The sequence below is a fragment of the Pristiophorus japonicus genome, chromosome 16 (assembly GCF_044704955.1).
Source record: "Pristiophorus japonicus isolate sPriJap1 chromosome 16, sPriJap1.hap1, whole genome shotgun sequence".
Lineage (NCBI taxonomy): Eukaryota > Metazoa > Chordata > Chondrichthyes > Pristiophoridae > Pristiophorus > Pristiophorus japonicus.
Genome location: NC_091992.1, coordinates 62,071,748 through 62,091,721, shown reverse-complemented (window position 1 = coordinate 62,091,721; position 19,974 = coordinate 62,071,748). Strand labels below are relative to the sequence as shown.

Sequence of the window (19,974 nt, the reverse complement as noted above, 5' to 3'; positions counted from 1 at the left end):
GTGGATGCAGAAATCCTCACCACTTTTAAGACATGCTTGGATGGGCACTTAAAGTGCCGTAACCTGCAGGGTTACAGACCTAGAGCTGGTAATTGGGATTAGACTGGATGACCTTTTGTTGGCCGGAGCAGATATAATGGTAAGTACTGGAGGGAATCGAATACGGCCAGGGTGATCTCCTGGACTAGTTTCGATCGCCTGGATGGGTCGGAGAGGAATTTTCCCAGATTTTTTTCTCCTTAAATTGGCCTGGGTTTTTATCTGTTTTTTTGCCTTTCCCAGGAGATCACATGGCTCTGGTTGGGGTGGAGTGTAGAATGTTTCAGTATAAGGGGTGTCCCAGTTGTGTGAGGCGGACTGGTTGGGCTGGGTGCTCTTTACCTTTCCGCCATTGTTCATTGGTTTATATGTAACCTTCAGGGCTGCTGACCGAGGGCCGTGTGGCTCTTTGTCAGCCGGCGCGGAAACGAAATGGCCTCCTTCTGCGCTGTAAATTTCTGTATTTCTAAGACCCCCATCTTGGCCACCTCAGAGGCTAAGTGTCCGGGGAATATTGCTCCCCCCCCCCTCCCTAAACCTTTCAGTGGGAAGTTTTACTACGTTAAGGGCTCTATGTAAATGCAGGTTGTTTGGTCTGGAGATGCCGGAGAGCTCACTCTTGCCTGAATCGATGGGATTCCCAGTCCATGACAGGCCAACACATACCTGACCATGACGGGCTGCATCGGTGTGTACAAATGGGTGCACAGGGCTCCCTCTGTTACCTGGAGGTGAATGGTTTCTGTGTGTAGGATGCATTTGTGCCGCAAATGCACATTCAGCAATTGTAAATACAGTAAGGATTAACCCATGGAGGATAAGTAAAAGCAGATTAATCCATCTGCTTGACCACCCATGGCGGGTGAAGGAGACTGTGAGCCGTCACCTTGCCTATCAGCAGTATTCAATACAGCAGCGAGCCGATTGCAGCCCTGCTCGAGCTGGTTGCTGCCAATTTTAATTGTCATTATTTTAGCCAATCCACTTAAGCTGCGAGAGCAGGTTTGGCCGGTGAATTTGGAAGTAGGTAGAGACCAGCCCAACTCATTTCTATTTTGGATCCTCGTGTTTAACCGCTGCCAGAGAGCAGAAACCTTTATCCCATCTGTCAGGCTCGCATTCAAACTCCAGCCCAAATGTTGAAAGGTGACTGTGTTGAAAGGTGATTGTTAAGGATGTCTCTGTGTTTGCCTCAGGGCCAAATGAGAGAGAAGCTGAAACACTGGGTGCACAGAACTCACACCGTCAATGGCAATCGGAAATACAAACCACCCCGCCACCCGACAACAGCAGTGACAGACTTTGTGGGCTTAGCAAACTCCACGGCCTCGCCCCTCCCTATCTCTGTGACCACGTCCAGCCTTACAACCCTCCGAGATCTCTGCTCTCCTCCAATTCTGGTCACTTGCACAGCCCCCAATTTCCTTTGCTCCACCATTGGCAGCCGTGCCTTCTGTTGCCTGGGCCCTGAGCTCTGGAACTCCCTCCCTAAACCTCTCCGCCTCTCTACCTCGCTCACCTCCCTTAGGTCACTCCTTAAAACCCACCTCTTTGACCTAGCTTTTGGGTCCCCTGTCCAAACATCTCCTTATGTGGCTCGGTGTCAATTCTTGTCTGATAACACTCCTGTGAAGCGCTTTGGGAGATGTTACTATGTTGTATAAATGCAATGTGTCGTTGTTGCTGGGGCTATGACTCTCGCCCATCCCCTTTGGCTGTGGGATTCTGGTGAACTGGTTCACTGTGTTTGAGTCAAGAAGCACGCAAGCATCAGTTTGCCTCACCGAGCGCAGCACAGGCCGATGCCACATGCACACGCGGAACACCGAGATTTTGAGCCAGTTGACCTGAAGGCCAGGCTCAGACCCACTCTCCTGAGGCAGGAACTTGATTTTGGCTGACGGGAGGAAGTGCTTCTAATTTAGATGCATTTCTGGCGGAATTGCAAAGGGTGGGCGCGGGGGCAAGCTCTCGTGGGAGGGCAGTGTAGAGTGACCGGCCTTCTACTGTAACATGTGGCAGAAGTTCAGCACTGCCGCCAGTGTTGGGCTGTCCTGGAGTCGCAAGAAATGAAATGTTAATCCTCTGGACACTACTGCAAGCAAGCCTGGGGAGAACGATCATTCATAAATTGGCCCATTTTAGGTGAGGAATTGTTGATGCGTTAGTCATGACCTTCTCAATTCAGGAACTGTCTCCTTGGATTGGAAAACTCCCAATGTCACTCCATTATTTAAGAAGGGTAGGGGAGATAACTTTGGAAATCATCGGCCTATTAAGTTTAACTTCAGTTGTGGGGAAGTTACTAGAACCTGTTATTAGGGATAGAGTGACTGAGCACTTGGACCAATATGAGTTGTTCGGAGAACCAGCAGGGATCTGTAAAAGATACATCATGTCTAACGGACCTAGTTGAATCTTTGGAGGAAATAACGACGGGTTGATCAGAGGCGTATCTGGGCAATGGCACTCCAGTAAGGTACAGTGTCGCCTTGATTTGTCTGACACTTGCTGCACAATGTCAGAGGAACATTACCCCACGACCGTTTATTACATGCCCGTCATTTATATTCAATCTAAGCTGAAATATTAAACTGAAGTGGAACAGCTTGGGTCGATGGTGGATGTCGGGCCTCCTGCAGAGTTTAATTGCCGTGGGGCCCTGCAGATGTAAACTTGTGTTTACAGTTACAAAGGGAGCCTTGAGGGATGCTTGCGATTCTCACTGGAGCTGACCTGATGGAGGTCTTCAAGATTATGAAAGGTTTTGCAAAGGTAAATCGTGAAATGTTGTTTCCACTGCTCGGTGGTATAATAATAATAGGGTACAGATACAGAGGGCGCTTAGAATCTGAACTTTTCCACCACATATTGCTCCTGAGGTAGAATCCATGTATTCTTCCAAAAGGGAAGTACACTGATGCTTGAAAAAGAGCAGTGTTAAAGGTGAGATCTGAAGAGAGTGGGATTAGACTTCCTGGGCATTGAATGGACTAGCAACTTGCAGGTGTGAATAGTAAACGGTAGGTACTCCTATAATCGCCGCATCATCTCCCACCCTATGGACCCAACCAGGATTCAAATGAGCAGATTGGGGCTGGAGGCTACTCACCCACTGTCGAACTGGACAGTGAGCTCGTGCCTCACATCTTCGCCCCAGGGGCCCTGGTGATGACATCATCATCATAGGCGGTCCCTCGAATTGAGGATGACTTGCTTCCACTCCAAAAGGTTCACAGGTGTTTCAATGAAGGACTTAATATTTCAGATCCTGAACTACATCCTGAAGGGTGGAAGATGCCTGTGCGTGGACTTTTTTGATGTGTGGTGACCGTTGCACACCAGCCACCACACGGGCTTGACAGAGCTAGGTCTTGATCCAGTGGCAAGGGTTAGCCAAGACGACTGGAGACCAGCTCTGCTGCACGGACCTAGTGCGCGCACATATCGCAGTGTGGGCTGGCCCGTGCTGCCCCTGGTCCTGAACTCACGCCTCTCCTGGGCCCTGATCACATCCCTCCACAGTCTCTCGGCGCTCCTTCGCCCCGACCTTGCCGCTCCTGCTGTACCTGCTCACGCTCCAATCACTGACCTGGACCTTGGTAACGTTCAATCCAGTCGCCCTCTTCGCTGCCGTTGCTCTCCTGCTCCAGCATGTGCTGGGCCCTGGAATGGTACACCACCAAGCTGCTCCTTCCGCTCCCCGGCCTGCTCCGATGATGCTCCCAGGCAATGACCTAGTGGACACCTGCAACCAACGTCCCACAGCATGGTGTCATGCCCACTAACTACAATATGTGTCGGCCGACTCACTTTCCCAGTTGTCGGTGACGGTGCTATGAGATGACTGGAATTATATCCTGAGCCTGCACATGCTAAATAACAAATAAATTGGTCAGTAAGTTTAAAGACGCACGGCACGCTTAAAAATAACCACAGGAAATGACTTGTACTTAGCCCGAGCTGTGTTTGCCAAGTTAATTCGCTATATATTTTTAAGCAACGAGTGCTGTCTAATTATTCCTGTGTTGTGGAGTCTCGCTCCATCAGCCAGACAGCAGATGCATTGGGCTGAAAGCAAAAGGGATTCTTTTATTGACATGAGGAGCCTCAGAAAAGGCCAATACTCGAGACACTGATGCTCGGAAACAGGCATGATCGCCCCGTCCCTCTCCAGCCGATGATTCACTGTGTCTGGATGTGTGTGGATCACAGAGCTTTCAATCTCCTTGCGGTGATAGATTCATGGGATCAATAACCAATTAGAAATGAGCGGGTTATCGCCTGAATTATAACGGGGTGGGGGGAGGGGGGAGGTGGCGGTGTGGAGAATTGTGGTCAGAGACCTCCTTCAGGCAAACGCCTCCGACTGGAATTTTTTTACCGAAGGAAGGTAGGATTGAGGTCGGAGGCCTAGTTTAACGGTCCAGCGTACGGGAACATGTCTTCCAGGTACGTGTTCGTATCCTGGGATCACATGGGCCCGGACCACCAATGAACATCTCGTATTCTCATTGATAATAATAGGAACTCTGTTTGTGTGAGCTCCCATTACTATCAATGAGAATACCCCCCTAAAACACAGAAACACAACACAATAAATACCTCACATATTTAAAATTAATTGAAATTGAATGTAATTAAATGTTTTAGAAAAAAAAAATATTTTTTTGAAATTTTTTTTGTGTGTGTTTTAATGGGGTTGAAAATAAACTTACCTTAATGGACATGGTTTTTAATATAAAAGTTATTGATTAAATTTCATTTTTCTATGTTTTAAAACTCTTACACTGGTAAAAGTAAGCTATGCGCCTGCTTTTACCGGGTGTAAGAGTTTGAAGGACATTCGTTGGGCAGGAGTTGGGCAAATCTCTCCCAAGTGGATGAACTTCTCCCGGGGATGTGTTCAGATCGCAAAAGCCGCAAAGGGAGGCAAGAACTTGCATTTCTATAGCACCGGTCACACCCTCAGGACGTCCCAAAGCACTTCACAGCCAAAGCAGTACTTTTGAAGTGTGGTCATTGTTGTAATGTAGGAAGCACAGCAGCCAATTTGTTACAGCAAGCTCCCACAAACAGCAATGACATAAATTACCAGATAATCTGTTTTTAAGTGTTGGTTGAGGGATAAATAATATTAAATATTAATCTTACTAGAATCTCTAATACTGGACCAACCATAAGGAAAGGAAACAGCTTGCATTTATATAGCGTCTTTCACAACCTCAGGACATCCCAAAGTGCATTACAGCCAATGAATCACTTTTGAAGTATTGTCTCTATTGTAATTTAGACAATGGGGCAGCCATTTTGTACACAGCAAGGTCCCACAAACAGCAATGAGATACATACTTTAGGTGTTGGCTGACCTGGACAAACGCCCCTCATTTGAAATAGTGCCTTGGGATGTTTTGCATCCACCTGAGAGAGCAGATGGAGTCCTCGGTTTATCGTTCGACACCTCCGACAGTGCAGCTCTCCCTCAGCACTGCACTGGGGGTGTCAGTCTAGATTTATGTGCTCAAGTCCCTGGAGTGCGATTTGAACCCACAACCTTCAGACTTGGAGGCGAGAGTGCTGCCCACTGAGCCACAGCTGATCATCTGCATCAACTTTAATGGATGAATACAACACTGCAGGCCTCTGCAACCTTGAATTGACCTTAGGGTCGCTTTTGGTACCTGCGGTACAATTAGCGGAGACTGGTTGGGAAGGAGGCCCAGTCCGTTTCCCCGGTCGAGCCGCTATATGATAGAACCGGCAAGCTGGCAGCGTTCAACGTAAGAAATAGGAGCAGGAGTGGGCCATTTGGCCCCTCGAGCCTGCTCCCCCATTCAATAAGATCATGGCTGAACTTCTCTGCCCGTCCCCATAACCCTTCACTCCCTTATTGCTTAAAAATCTGTCAATCTCCACCTTAAATATATTCAATGACCCAGCCTCCACAGCTCTCTGGGGTAGAGAATTCCAAAGATTTACAACCCTCTGAGAGAAGAAAATCCTCCACATCTCAATTTTAAATGGGCGACCCCTTATTCTGAGACTATGCCCCCTAGTTTTAGTTTCCCCACAAGTGGAAATATTCTCTCTGCAGCTACCCTGTCGAGCCCCCTCAGTATCTTATATGTTTCAATAAGATCACCTCTCATTCTGATAAACTCCAATGTGTATAGGCCCAACCTACTCAACGGATGGTGACAGGCAGCTCATCGATCCGGGGAAGGGGGAGAGAGAGGGAAAAAAGCTGGGAAATATGGCAGCTACTCCGCAGGGGAGGAGTTAGTCCCTTTAAGGACCGCTAGTTTGGTCGTTCCAAACTCAGTCCCACTTCCCAGGGTGCACACTGCCTCAGTGAGTGACCGAGATTGCACTGGGGTCCTGAACACTAATGAGGCTCTCACCTGCATTGGGTGAGAACAGTGGCTGCTTAGTTCGGGGCCCTCTCCAAAATTGCATTACAGAGAAAGACATTGAAGTTACAACATGGATACAGGCCATTCGGCTCACCCAGTCCGTGTGGGTGTTTACCCTCCACCCGAGCAAATCGTTCTACTCATATTTACCTGCTCTGTCCCCATATCTCTGCATGCCCTGCTCCTTCATGCACCTATCCAAACTAATCGCCAATGTTCACATAGTTTCTAACCTCAATCACTAACCCCGGCAGTGAATCCCACAGCTTCACAACTCTGTGTTCGAAGTTTCTCCTGTCCTCGGTTCTAAATCGCTCACAACAACAACAAATTGTATTTATATAGTGCCTTTAATGTAGTGAAACATCCCAAGGTGCTTCACAGCCGTGTTATAAGACAACAAATTTGACACCGAGCCGCATAAGTAGAAATTAGCATAGGTGACCAAAAGCTGGGTCAAAGAGGTAGGTTTTAAGGAGCAACTTGAAGGAGGAAAGAGAGGTAGAGAGACAGAGAGGTTCAGGGAGGGAGTTCCAGAGCTTGGGGCCCAGGCACCAGAAGGCACGGCCACCAATGGTTGAGCGATTATAATCAGGGATGCTCAAGAGGGCATAATTAGAGGAGTGCAGATATCTCGGGGGGTTGTGGGGCTGGAGGAGATTAGCGAGATAGGGAGGGGCGAGGCCATGGAGGGATTTGAAAATAAGGATGAGAATTTTGAAATCGAGCGTTACTTAACCAGAAGCCAATGTAGGTCAGCGAGCACAGGGGTGATGGGTGAGCGGGACTTGGTGCGAGTTAGGACACGGGTAGCTGAGTTTTGGATCACCTCTAGTTTACGCTGGGGGGCCAGCCCAGGAGTGCCTTGGAATAGTCAAGTCTAGAGGTAACAAAGACACAGTTAATATTGTATCAATGGCCTCTCATCCTTGACCCCTCAACCATTCGAAACAACCTGCTCCTATCTACCCCGTCCATTCTTTTAAATACTTCTATCACATCACCCTGCAATCTGTGTTGTTCTAATGAAAAGACACAATTTTCCAAGTCTTTCTTTGTACAGACCAGGCAGAATCCCAGTGAGTGGTGCTGTACCCTCTCCATTGCCTCACTAGCCCTCCTATAGTGTGGAGCCCAATACTGCACACAGTGCTCCAACTGAGGTCTTATGAAGGTTTCATTATTACCTCTTGGTTTTATAATCTACACCACATGATAAAATCCAGCATTTGAGGTTTTTTACAGCCTGATCAACCTGAGGTTCTGTTTTTAGCGCCCTGAGAACCAGTCCCACAATCCCTCTGCTCCCCCACAGCCCCGGACCTACCTCCATCCGCAATATCATTACTGCCGTTATTGTTTTTTGCCAAAGTGCATCACCTCACACTGCCTGACATTGAATTCTTTCTGACACTTTATGGCACATGCCACCATCTTATCAATATCCCTTTGCAGTTTCCGTTGTTCTTTAAAAGAATTAACGATATCTCCTATTTTATTACCATCTGCAAATTCCAACACCAGTCCCTCCAGCTGTATATCCAAATCATTGATAGTGAATAGAACGTGCCTTCTGTTGCCTAGGCCCTAAGCTCTGGACTTCCTTGGCTAAACCTCTCCGCCTCTCTCCTCCTATAAAATGCTGCTTAAAACCTACCTCTTTGACCAAGCTTTTGGTCATCTGCCCTAATTTCTCTTTATGTGGCTCGGTGTCAGTTTTTTTTGGCTTATAATGCTCCTGTGAAAGGTCTTGGGACGTTTTATTATATTAAAGGTGCTATATAAATGCAAGTTTTTGTTGTCATTGCTGATGTCCCTTTGGGGCACCACTACCCACTTGCCACCACTCTGAGAAACTGTCTTACTCTCCCCTCTAACCAATGTTTAATCCAGTCTGCTACCTTCTCCTTAATTCCATATCCTTTCACTTCTCCTGTAATCCCTGGTACCTTGTCAAAGGTTTTCCTGTAGTCTGTGTACACTATATCCACTGCATTGCCCCATCTACCAGGTATGTTACCCCCTTAAAGAATTCTATGGGCCATAGGCCATTCAGCCCCTCGAGTCTGCTCCACCATTCAATTAGATTCTGGCTGATCTGTATCGCAACTCCATTTACCCACCCTTGCTCCATATCTCTCGATATCCTCACCTAATAAAAATCTATCGCTCTTGTAAATTTCAATTGACCCCCACAGAATCCACAACCTTTTGGGGGAAGAGTGTTCCAGATTCCCACTACCCTTTGTGTGAAGAAGTGCTTCCTGACATCACCCCTGAACAGCCTGGCTCTAAATTTGAACATTGTAGCCCCCTTGTTCTGGGCTCTCCCACCCGAGGAAATGGTTTCTCGCGATCTACCCCATTTATCATTTTGAACACCTGCATTAGATCCCCCCCCATCAGCCTTCTCAACTCAAGGGACTACAAACCAGGTTGATGCGACCTGTCCTCAGAATCTATAATGACGTTAGTTAAGTGTAATGCTCCCTTTTGAAATCCCGGCGTGCTTTTTCCAACTATTTTCTCTTTATCTGGCTATGTGATAATTTCATTCATAATTATAAACTAAAAATTTCCCTATCACAGATATTAAGCTAACTGGCCTGTAATTACCCCGATTAGCTCTGCATCACTTTTTAAAATGAATATTACATTGGCCACGTTCCAGTCCTCTGGCACCCAGCCACACTTCGCCGAGCCCTGAAATATAAGTCCCGATTTTATGCCTGATGAGACCAGACCGTGTGAGGGGTTAAAGTGTTTGCATTGATCTGCTCACCCGATCAATGCTGGCTTTGCGTCCCACACCATTTTAACAGGCACATTATGGCCAACCAATGAGGCCCTCGCACCAGGCAGCTGAGGGCCTCCTTTCGAGGGTCTGTTGACGTCATTCAGACCCCGGCGTTATTTGAACCCTCGAAGACCGCGTTTTGCCGCCTGGTGCCAGCCTCGCCAGAAGCACTGGCCATCAAGGAAGCGGGCTGGACTCCCCAAAGCCTTTCGAGCATCTACACAGCACAAGTCAGGAGTGTGATGGAATACTCTCCACTTGCCTGGATGAACACAGCTCCAACAACACTCAAGAAGCTCAACACCATCCAGGACAAAGCTTGATTGGCACCCCATCCACCGCCTTCAACACTCTCTCCCTCCTCCACCTTAAACACTCCCTCCCTCCCCCACCTTAAACACTCCCTCCCTCCCCCACCTTAAACACTCCCTCCCTCCCCCACCTTAAACACTCTCTCCCTCCCCCACCTTTTACACTCTCTCCCTCCCCCACCTTAAACACTCTCTCCCTCCCCCATCTTAAACACTCTCTCCCTCCTCCACCTTAAACATTCCCTCCCTCCCCCACCTGAAACACTCTCTCCCTCCCCCACCTTAAACACTCTCTCCCTCCCCCACCTTAAACACTCTCTCCCTCCCCCACCTTAAACGCTCTCTCCCTCCACCACCGGTGCACCGTGGCTGCAGTGTGTACCATCTACAAGATGCACTGCAGCAACTCCTACCAAACCTACGACTTCTACCCCCTAGAAGGACAAGGGCAGCAGGTCCATGGGAACACCACCACCTCCACGTTCCCCTCCAAGTCACACACCATCCTGACTGGGAAATTGTAATATATTTGCTTCATGGGTTCTTTGATTAAGAATTCAAAGCAACACATTGCTATTAAGAACTAGTTGGTTTATTAGCAAAGGTTTAACAATCACTCTGCACATTACCGGTTCATCCACCAGGCTCACAACCACCTGCTTCACGTGGATGACCTAGACCCAACTGACTGGGGTTTTATTGAGTCTTGTGAACATCACATGACTGTCTCTACAAACCTGTGAGCATACTCACAAGTGCATACATTACAGAAATATATCGCCGTTCCTTCATTGTCTCTGGGTCCAAATCCTGGAACTCCCTCCCGAACAGCACTGTGGGAGCACCTTCACCACACGGACTGCAGCGGTTCAAGAAAGCGGCTCACCACCACCTTCTCAAGGGCAATCAGGGATGGGAAATAAATGATGGCCTTGTCAGCGACACCCACATCCCGAGAATGAAAAAGAAAAAATACTAAAATTTCATGGGCGTGATGGTGCACAAACTGGGTGGGATTCACATAAATAATGTAAATATGTCTCTTTTTAATATCCTACTCCCGTAATATCTGAAAGAAACAGGAGCTACAGCCTCGATCCTTCGTCACTCAGTGTTGGACCTTCACTAAAGACGTTCTAATTGTGTGGGAAACGTCAATCCTGTTAAAGCTGTTATTTAATACTGCGGGAGACGGATTTTATTGCGTTACATTTTGAGAGGTAGCAGTGGAAACAGAATAAGGCTCAGAGCCATTATTTAATATTTTAATGTCTGGTTGTCACGGTAACGTAACAGGAAGCTGACGTGCCATTTATTTTAGTTCGATGTTAGCAGTGATACACTCGCTCCAGTGATTACTCAGCTGTGGTGCATGAGGAAGCTCAGACTGAGCCGCTCGGGCTCTGGTTAAAGGGGCCGCCCGGCTCTGGTTAAAGGGGCCGCTCGGGCTCTGGTTAAAGGGGCCGCTCGGGCTCTGGTTAAAGGGGCCGCTCGGGCTCTGGTTAAAGGGGCTGCCCGGCTCTGGTTAAAGGGGCCGCTCAGGCTCTGGTTAAAGGGGCCGCGCGGGCTCTTGTTAAAGGGACTGCCTGGGCTCTGGTTAAAGGGGCTGTCCCCCATCCAAGCCTCTGGTTAAAGGAGCCGCCTTGGGCCAGTGCCCCCCCCCAACCAGAGTGTCACTAACCCCTCCTCCCCCACCACGTGTAACCGCATCCACCCTCAGGCGAAAATAAATTGGGTATGGTAATGTTACGGTTTTCCATCTCCGTCTCTGGTCCCCATTGCTCCACCTCATTTCCAGCCTTTCCACGTGGCTCTTGTTTCCATGGCTGTCGTTAACAGGTTGAGGTTTAATGACATTCCCCATCTATAGGGAGCTGTGAGGAATTGCCCGAGGCTGCTGTCACCAGAGTATTGATTAAACATGTGTCTGTGCCACACAATGTCTACCTGTGTGTGTGTGTGAGAGTGTGTGTGTGTGTGAGAGTGCGTGTGTGTGTTGGGGTGTGTGTGTGTGTTGGGATGAGTGTGTGTGTGTATGTGTGAGTTGGGATGAGTGTGTGTGTGTATGTGTGTGTTGGGGTGAGTGTGTGTGTGTGTGTGTGTGTGTGTGTTGGGGTGAGTGTGTGTTGGGGTGAGTGTGTGTGTGTGTGTGTGTGTGTTGGGGTGAGTGTGTGTGTGTGTGTTGGGGTGAGTGTGTGTGTGTGTGTTGGGGTGAGTGAGTGTGTGTGTGTGTGTTGGGATGAGTGTGTGTGTGTATGTGTGTGTTGGGGTGAGTGTGTGTGTGTGTGTTGGGGTGAATGTGTGTGTGTGTGTTGGGGTGAGTGTGTGTGTGTGTGTTGGGGTGAGTGTGTGTGTGTTGGGGTGAGTGTGTGTGTGTGTGTGTTGGGGTGAGTGTGTGTGTGTGTATGTTGGGGTGAGTGTGTGTGTGTGTGTGTTGGGATGAGTGTGTGTGTGTGTTGGGGTGAGTGTGTGTGTGTGTTGGGGTGAGTGTGTGTGTGTGTTGGGGTGAGTGTCTGTGTGCGTGTTGGGGTGAGTGTCTGTGCGTGTGTTGGGGTGAGTGTGTGTGTGAGTGTGTGTGTGTGTAGTTGGGCGTGTGTGTCGTGGTGTGTGCCTGAATGGGGCTGTATTGAGAAGTCTGGCACGTAAGAGCAATGTGACCATAGGCAGTGGAGGAGCGATTGTGATTAATGGCGATCTGTGCACGTGTCGCTCTGACCCACTGAGTTGGGACTGGGAATGTGGAGTCTGTGCCCCTCAGCCTTCTCTGTTGTGCAAAACAAGCGCGGCCCTGATCACAGCTCGGTGTGAACGAAGGTTTGCGGCTCAGGTGCACATAAGCTTGGGCTGAACTTTCCCCACTATTCTGCACCGGTCTTTTAGCCGACGCTGTTTTTTTTCGAGCAGACTAAAATCTGCAAGTTTCGCCAAAGATTCTGCGCCACCCTAAACTACTTGCGCCACCCTAAACTATTTTTTTAGTTCCTGATTTATTGACGTCACCAGGGGGGCCGGCAGCGCCATTTCTGGCCATTTAAGCGAGTTTGGCCAAGTAGGATTATTTCCAAAATGGTGCAGTGCACAGTTCTGAGAAACCTTACCTGCACTTAAAGGAAATCAGCGCAGAGAAGGCGCTATTATTTTAGCGGAGCTGAAGACACGGCACCGGTTGGGTGGGGGGGGGGAGGAGGGCGGGGGGACATTCGGCCCGGGATAGCAGTCCCTCGGGAGCCTGTACTCAGTCTCCAGCCCCACAGCAAAGTGTCAGCACTGCAAGTCCCTCAACTTCAGGTTTTATCCTTTCCCATCACTGCCATTTAACAAATCTTGTGTTTCACTTTCCAGCCTCAGCCCTTCAGTGCGTCCCCCTCGTTACCCTGGCAACCTGTTTTTCGGTGCAGACCTTAAGCTCCACCCACAGAGCTTTAGGACAATCTGCGCCACTCTAAAATAAAAGGTTATGCCGGCAAAACTTGCAACTTTTTTTTTGGCGCAGTCAGCCACTAAAAAATCGGACGTGCCTCGACAACTGCGGCAAAAATCGGCCGTGTGGAAAATTGGCCCCTTGAAATCGGTTAATGTAACGACGTACTGTGCAAATCAGCCACTCCCTAATGGTCTGACACAATAACGCGGCACAGCATGTTGGTTAGCGAGCTTGTACTGAAATGCTACAAGGGCCCTCAAAGCCTCCCTGATAAAGTGCAACATCCCCACTGACATCTGGGAGTCCCTGGCCAAAGACCGCCCTAAGTGCAGGAAATGCATCCGGGAGGGCGCTGAGCACCTCGGGTCTCATCGCCGAGAGCATGGCCTCTTGCACATCCCCCAATTTCCTTCGCCCCACCATCAGCGGCCGTGCCTTCTGTTGCTTTGGCCCTAAGCTCTGGAATTCCCTCCCTAAACCTCTCTGCCTCTCTCTCCAACTTTAAGACGCTCTCGAGGGGCCAAAGGGCCTACTCCTGCTCCTATTTCTTACGTTCTTATATTAAAACCTACCACTTTGACCAAGCTTTTGGTCGCTTGTCCTAATGGAGCCGAAATTCATCACCTCACTGCCCGCTGTCGCCGACATTGCTCTTCATGACTCACTTTCGGGGGGTGGTCTCCAGCAGGAGGGGGAGGGGAGAGCCGCCGGGAACCGCCCGCTGGCGTCAGCGGATTTCTGCAGGCGGGAGTTGGCGGGACACGGCGGCAGAACGGGGGTGGGCCGCTGGCTGGAGGCTGGTCTGTCCCCGACGGTGAGAATGAAGAACCTGAAAAAAAGGTAAGTGAACATTTAAAAAAAAAATATTTCCACAGCCACTTACCGGCACGGGGTCCCCTAGAGGACTTCCGAGAGTTTTTTTATTTTTCCAGGTCCTCGACCCTCCGTGGGTCCGACTCCATCCTCGGCGGCACTTGGGCGACAAGCGCCTCTGCCGCCGAGAATGAGAGCTCCCGTCCGCTGCCACCCAGATTGGCGGCGTACGTCGTCCATTTGTCGCCCGCCGACCTTCGAGGGACCTCGGCCGTGAATATTCCGCCCAAAGTGCCGTCCGGAAACTCGCCGGCCATCGGCGGCACTTTGGGCGGACGGAGGCCTTGCTGAGAATCAGCTCCAATATCTCCTTATGTGGTGCGGTCTCAGTGTTTGTCTGATTACCCTCCTGTGAAGCCCCTCGGGACGGCTTACTATGTTTAAAGATGCTATATAAATGCAAGTAGTTGTTGTTCAGACCAATATCTGAACCGACTCTTCGGAATATTTTTTAAATGGTGATGGGAAAGGATAAAAGCCGAAGTTGAGGACTCGCAATGCTGACACCTTGCTGAGGGCCTGGGGACTGAGTACAGGCTCCCGAGGGACTGCCTCAGAATAAGACAGAACCATGTGTGTGATATGCTCAATTCAGACTTCAAATACTATGTGCACATTCTTTTTGTGTTTTGCAAGGGCTGAAGTACATTTTAAAATAGTTTTACCAATGTTTCCTTTGGCCCTAAAAGGAAGCTGTTTGTAGTCTATAGAACTTTTCACAACCTCAGGAGGTCCCATATTGTGTTGTAGCCAATGAACTACTTGTGAATTGTGGTCACTTTTGTATTGTAAGGAAAGTTGCAGCCAATTTAAACTCAGACAGCAATGTGATAATGACCAGATAATCTGCTTTACTGATGTTGGTTGAGGGATAAACATTGGCCAGGACACCTGGGATAACTCCCCTACTCTTCTTCAAACAGTGTCATAGAATCTTTTACACCCTGAGAGAGCAGGCAGGGTCTCGGTTTAACGTCTCATCCGAAAGACAGCACCTCCGACAGTGCAGCGCTCCTTTAATCCGGGAGTGTCAGCCTCGATTATGTGTTTAAATCTCTGGAGTGGGACTTGAACCCACAACCTTCTGACCCAGAGGCAAGAGTGCTGCCTACTGAGCCACAGCTGACAACTAATGCCATTGTTGTTTTAATCACCAATTATATTCTGTCAGGCTGCCTCAAAATGAGCCGTTTTGAGTTTGAGCGGCAATTACTTGCAGACTGTTGCTATGGGCGCTTGCCGTTGAGATTAAGATTGGCCCAAATTATTTCACTTGGAAACTTTTCAACCAAAATAGACGGGAGACTTTCATCTGAAGAGCTGGCTTCGAACCAAATGAAAGGATCGCTTCTTGACAAAATAATTCCAGGCCAAAGCCAGAGGAGCAAAAGCGTTTACACCCGTTTACAGATCAGGTGCAGTCAGATGCATCTAATGAGATCCAACTATTTGCGATCAGCTCAAATCTAATGTGCTCTGGAAGTCACATGACCCAAATCAGATTTGCAGAATGAATCATTAAACTGCGGCAGTAAAGCAGGTGATAAGCATAGCTAAGGCAGGAGCAGAAACTGTCACCCCTGTGTACTGAGCATCTTAACAGGGCTCTGTGTCAGAATAACACGGATCCCGCTGCTAGAGACCCTGCTGTCTCCTACCTGCCTGCTCTCCCTTTCAAGCTCCGTACCTCAACATGATGACGGATGCTCTGTGAGGCTCTCCCTCCCGCTGGGGTTCACCCGGTGTAACTAGTGCGTCTCTTCTCCCACGCCAATGTTCCCGTTAGGCTGCCTGACACTGTGGCCACCCAGCGCTCCAGGCTCGAGGCCTCCCATACAGCCAGCCAGCCAGCCAGCTAGCCAGCTATAAATTAAACAAAATGTACATGCTCGGAATTGTGACTGGGACCAACACACAAAATTTTCCCACGTTCTACCCGCTGTAATCTAGAGGTGATCCAAAACTCGGCTGCCCGTTTCCTATCTCGCACCAAGTCCCATTCACCCATGAGGCCGGTGGGGTGGGGTTGAGAGGGAAGGCTGGGGGGTGGTGGAGAGGGCAGGCCAAGGGGGAGGGGGGAAGAGAGGGGAGGCCGAGGGAGAGGTGAGGAGAGAGAGAGGGGGGAGAGAGGGGAGATGGGGGGGGGAGAGGGGAGAGAGAGGGGGGGGAGAGAGGGGAGCGGGGAGGTCGAAAGAGGGGAGGGGGGAGACTGGGGGGCGGGGGAACCCGCTAATTTCAGAGACCTCCATTATTTCACAGACCCCTCCTCATTATTTCAGAGACGTTATGAATGCCGGGCCCTCTCGCTGCCCGATTCTCCAACCTCCTCCATGCAGTGACCTTTGCTGGTGACCTTTGGCGGTGACCTCACCGAGCGGTGGTGTGGAGGCCACTGTGCCGGGACATTTAACCTGCTGATTCCCAGTCTGCTGGAGGCAGTGTTCGGGAGTGGAACCCCCGATTCCAGGAAACTCCCAGGCATTCCGGATGGCCATCCCTGATTTTAATCGCTCCATCATTGGCGGCCATGCCTTCAGCTGCCTGGGCCCTAAACTCTGGAACTCCCTCCCTAAATCTCCCTGCCTCTCTCTCCTCCTTTAAGATGCTCCTTAAAACCGACCTCTTTGACCAAGCTTTTGGTCACCTGCCCTAATATCTCCTTATGTGGCTCGGTGTCAAATTGTGTTTGGTTAACGCTTCTATGGAGCGCGTTGGAATGCTTTACTACATTAAAGGCACTATATAAATGCAGGTTTATGTTGTTTAAGGCACAGCTGTGAAGCAGTAACTTGGTCTTCAATCGGTTCGCTACTGTCAACTTTAGGGTAAGGGGAACTCTGTGTTAGGTGGCTTACAATTCACCTCTGTCATCCAATCCTAACCTCTGACCTCCCTGACCCCTTCCCCCACCTCCTCCCCAACCAACTCTCCTGACCTCTGACCTCCTCCTTGACCTCCTCCCCAAAGCTTTCCCTTCAGCATTGTTTTACACACTAGCTATGGCCAATAAGCACTGGAACCAGAGGACAGGGGCTGCATTTAAAGGGGAATAAATTCAAATCTAATTGGTGAACACAATGGGCCTGAATTTGCGTTCGGAGGATCCACGGAGACTCACACTCTTGGGCCTGCAGGCATAGGCCCGGCTAGAGGCCCACGTATCCTGGGTTACAGGCGGTTCACAAGCACCCCTGGGATCACGTGGGCCAGCCCAACCAATCACAAAGAGGATTCCCATTATGTTTATGGTGATTCCATTCACAGTCGAAATCCCCACTAAGCTTCATAGGAATCGCATAAAAAATACAGTTTAACAACACTGAAATTTAAAAAAAGAATTGCATGTTTAAAATTCATTAAAAATACAATTTAATTAAACATTTAAAACAAAATTTAATTTTTTGAAAAATAAATTTCAACATTTTTCAAGGGACCGAGAATAACACAGACTTATTTTAACAGTTTTTTGAATGTTAAAATGATTTTTAAAATATAAGTTATTATTTATTTTCACCCTTACCCTGGTAAAAGATGGTCTTACGCTGCCTTTTACCAGGCATGAGAGTTGCATGGTCATTCTGTTTACAATATACATAGATGACCTGGAAGAGGGGACAGAGTTTAGTGTAACAAAATTTGCAGATGACACAAAGATTAGTGGGAAAGCGGGTTGTGTAGAGGACACAGAGAGGCTGCAGAGAGATTTAGATAGGTTAAGCGAATGAGCTAAGGTTTGGCAGATGGAATACAATGTCGGAAAATGTGAGGTCATCCACCTTGGAAAAAAAAACAGTAAAAGGGAATATTATTTGAATGGGGAGAAATTACAACATGCTGCGGTGCAGAGGGACCTGGGGATCCTTGTGCATGCAACTCTTTTAGAGTCTACCTGCAAAAACATAAAACATTAAACCGTGCCACCCGACCTGGGTGACACACCAGACATTTACAAGGCCCTTTTTTCCTTTTTTTGGGGTTTTTCATTTTTTTGGGGTTTTTTTTGGGGGCGCTAAAATCACATTTTTCCAGTGCCCCCTATAAAAGGGAAGGGGACACTAAAAGCACCGGCAATTAAAACAAATTAAACTTTAAAACGTAAAATCAAATTAAAATTTGGTTAAATCCCAAAAAGTTAGTTTGCAGGTGCAACAGGTAATCAGGAAGGCGAATGGAATGTTGGCCTTCATTGCGAGAGGGATGGAGTACAAAAGCAGGGAGGTCCTGCTGCAACTGTACAGGGTATTGGTGAGGCCGCACCTGGAGTACTGCATGCAGTTTTGGTCACCTTACTTAAGGAATGATATACTAGCTTTGGAGGGGGTACAGAGACGATTCACTAGGCTGATTCCGGAGATGAGGTGGTTACCTTATGATGATAGATTGAGTAGACTGGGTCTTTCCTCGTTGGAATTCAGAAGGATGAGGGGTGATCTTATAGAAACATTTAAAATAATGAAAGGATAGACAAGATAGAGGCAGGGAGGTTGTTTCCACTGGTCGGGGAGACTAGAACTAGGGGGCACAGCCTCAAAATACAGGGGAGCCAATTTAAAACCAAGTTGAGAAGGAATTTCTTCTCCCAGAGGGTTGTGAATCTGTGGAATTCTCTGCCCAGGGAAGCAGTTGAGTCTAGCTCATTGAATGTATTCAAATCACAGATAGATAGATTTTTAACCAATAAGGGAATTAAGGGTTATGGGGAGCGGGCGGGTAAGTGGAGCTGAGTCCACGGCCAGATCAGCCATGATCTTGTTGAATGGCGGAGCAGGCTCGAGGGGGTAGATGGCATACTCCTGTTCCTAATTCTTATGTTCTTATGTTCATTTGCTGGGCATGTGTAAACCTGGAACTTGCAGCCCTGGAAAATCCAGGCCAATATCTCAGTGAGCGAGTGGTCAGTTTTTGGAACAGGCTCCCGAGGTGGACAGTGGCAGCAGTTAATATTGATTCATTCAAATGCAAATCAGATGGATTTCTATCAGAGAATAACACTGTGAGGCGCAGTATTTGAGTGATGTGAGCCCCGTCGTGTGGTGAGTGACGCGAGCACGGGAGGAACAGGGGCCTGTGGACCTTCTGCTTCCCACAGCTCTCCCCCACTGGGGCTTTCCCTCACATCATTCGGGGTTTGTTGTAGATTGATTGATAGAGATTGATGACTATGATCAGTTAACACCTCCTTGTATCATGTGACTACCAGGATAAACATAAGAACATAAGAATTAAGAGCTCTTCCCCTTGCAATAAAGACCAACATTCCATTTGCCTTCCTGATCACTTGCTGTACCTGCATACTAACATTATGTGTTTCATGTACAAGGATCCCCAGGTCCCTCTGTACTGCAGCATTTTGTAATCTCTCTCCATTTAAATAATAATTTGCTTTATTATTTTTCCTACCATAGTGGATAAACTCACATTTTCCCATATTATACTCCATCTGCAAATTTTTTGCCCTCAACTTAGCCTATCTGTATCCCTTTGCAGATTCCTTGTGTCCTCCTCACAAGTTATTTTCCCACCTATGTTTGTATCTTGAGCAAATTTGGATATGTTACACTCGGTCCCTTCATCCAAGTCATTAATATAGTTTGTAAATAGTTGAGGCCCCAGCATCGATCCCTGTGGCACCCCACTAGTTACAGTTTGCCAACTGGAAAATGACCCATTTATCCCGACTCTCTGTTTTCTGTTAGTTAGCCAATCCTCTATCCATACTAATATATTACCCCCAACCCCGTGAGCTCTTATCTGTTGCAATGACCTCTTATGTGGCACCTTATTGAATGCCTTCTGGAAATCGAAATACACCACATCCACTGGTTCCCCCTTATCCACCCTGCTCATTACATCCTCAAAGAACTCTAGCAAATTTTTCAAACGTGATTTCTCTTTCATAAAACCGTGCTGACTCTGCTTGACCATATTATGCTTTTTCAAATGTCCTGCTACTACTTCCTTAATAACGGACTCCAGCATTTTCCCAATGACCGATGTTAGGCTCCTGCTTTTTGTCTTCCTCCTTTCTTCAATCTCCTGGAACCTCTCCAGAATCCAGGGAATTTTGGTAGATTACAACCAATGCATTCACTAATTCTGCAGCCACTTCTTTTAAGA

The 19,974-nt window shown here is 48.3% G+C and overlaps 1 protein-coding gene across 1 annotated transcript in view; it reads left to right on the top strand.

Moving 5' to 3' along the window:
- The window catches only part of camkk1a (calcium/calmodulin-dependent protein kinase kinase 1, alpha a), a 271,224-nt gene that overhangs the window by 46,207 nt on the left and 205,043 nt on the right, over window positions 1–19,974 (top strand). The window lies entirely within an intron of this gene.